Source organism: Cervus canadensis, chromosome 4 (genome assembly GCF_019320065.1).
Source record: "Cervus canadensis isolate Bull #8, Minnesota chromosome 4, ASM1932006v1, whole genome shotgun sequence".
In the NCBI taxonomy this organism is placed as follows: Eukaryota; Metazoa; Chordata; class Mammalia; order Artiodactyla; family Cervidae; genus Cervus; species Cervus canadensis.
In genome coordinates, this window is record NC_057389.1 from 13,557,739 (window position 1) to 13,558,943 (window position 1,205).

Consider the following 1,205-nt stretch of genomic DNA (forward strand, 5'->3'; position numbering starts at 1 on the left):
ATATGTAGGTTAAATCAAAGTTCATTTCCACAGTATGAGGTTGGAGTAGTGAGGAAGTACCTTCAAAGGAGACTGGTTGGGAAGACACAGTCCAGCTCGGGGTTCAGCAGACATGGTGTCTCAGCCTGGCTCCCCTCTCACCTGCAGAGACTTGGGCAAAGCATTTCATCCCCTCACATCCCAGTCACCTCATCTGAATACTGATGACTTTCAGTTCTCTTCTCTGCTACACATTAGTGCCATCTGGGGAGATTTTTAAAGATACAAGCTCTTGGGTCTGACCCCCAGGAACTCTGATTAAACTGCTCTGGGTGGAATCCCAGGTAGACCTTAAGTATTGACATATTTTTCATCTTTCCCCACCCCCAAAGGTATTGACATTTTTAAAGTATCTAGACGGGTAAGAATGTGGAGCAACTAGACAATGAATATAGATAGGTAAAAAAGATACTTTGGAAAATGAATAGTGCATATGCTAAATTGAATACACACATATCCCATGGTCCAGCAATTTCATTCCTGGATACATGGCCAACAAAATGCTTACATGTGTTCCACCAAAACATTCAAAAAATAATATTCATGACTGCACTATTTGCAATAGCCAAAAACTGAGGCTAACTCAAATGTCCATCAAAGTAGAAAAAAGTAAATAAATGGCTGCATACACAAAAATGGAGCACTAGGTAACAATGAGAATGAATGTACTAGCTTTGCGCAGTGGCAGTATCGTAGCCAATGAGGTTTATCCGAGGCGCGATTATTGCTAATTGAAACCAATACCCCGCCGTGACGACTTGAGATAGGGTTGGCATTTTTTACTTTTTTTTTTTTTTAAAGTAAGAAAAAAACTTTTTTTTTTCTTTTTTATTTTTTCTCTTTTATTTTCTTTTAAAATTCCTTATTACTCCCCCATTACTCCTTAACTTTCACTTTCATAGATTTTTATGATTTTTTTAATTAGGAAAAATTTTTTTTTCTTGTTTTTTTTTTCTTTTTCTCTTCTATTTTCTATTGTTCTTTTTCTCTTATTTCCTTTTAAAGTCCTCTAGTACTCCTCTACTACTCCTTAATTTTCATTTTCATTACACTATAACCTTACAAAAAAAAAGAGACAGAAGCCCTATTTTTAAACCAAACTTCATATATATTTCTAAAATATTTTTGTGTTTTGGTTTTTGTTTTTAATATAGTATTTTTAAGAG

The 1,205-nt window shown here is 34.9% G+C and overlaps 1 non-coding gene across 1 annotated transcript; it reads left to right on the top strand.

Moving 5' to 3' along the window:
* The first annotated feature begins 709 nt into the window (after window positions 1-709).
* LOC122441178 lies at window positions 710-850 on the top strand. Its single transcript, XR_006269299.1, has one exon. It is a non-coding gene; the product is annotated as a U4 spliceosomal RNA (small nuclear RNA).
* The last annotated feature ends 355 nt before the right edge of the window (window positions 851-1,205 follow it).